This window comes from Meleagris gallopavo, chromosome 4 (genome assembly GCF_000146605.3).
Source record: "Meleagris gallopavo isolate NT-WF06-2002-E0010 breed Aviagen turkey brand Nicholas breeding stock chromosome 4, Turkey_5.1, whole genome shotgun sequence".
Lineage (NCBI taxonomy): Eukaryota > Metazoa > Chordata > Aves > Galliformes > Phasianidae > Meleagris > Meleagris gallopavo.
Genome location: NC_015014.2, coordinates 37,166,526 through 37,166,804, shown reverse-complemented (window position 1 = coordinate 37,166,804; position 279 = coordinate 37,166,526).

Below are 279 nucleotides of genomic sequence, written 5' to 3'. Positions count from 1 at the left end.
TAATTGTACTTTTATATGAAACTGTTCTGGCATTCCCTGTCAGAGAAAACGTTAAATGCTTTTAGAAAAATATTTGTTCTGATGGAATTTATGATGTGATCTGTTATTCAAATTTATAGTTAGCTTAACGTGGTAGGCTAGATGAAATGGCTCCTGATGACATCGCGGCAATCACATAAAGCCATACTTAGGCATGTTTGGACAGCTTATCAAAAAGTGTTTGGAAACAGAGCGTAGGTATAATAAAATGCAAAGAAGAGTCGGAAAGATCTCCAGCTA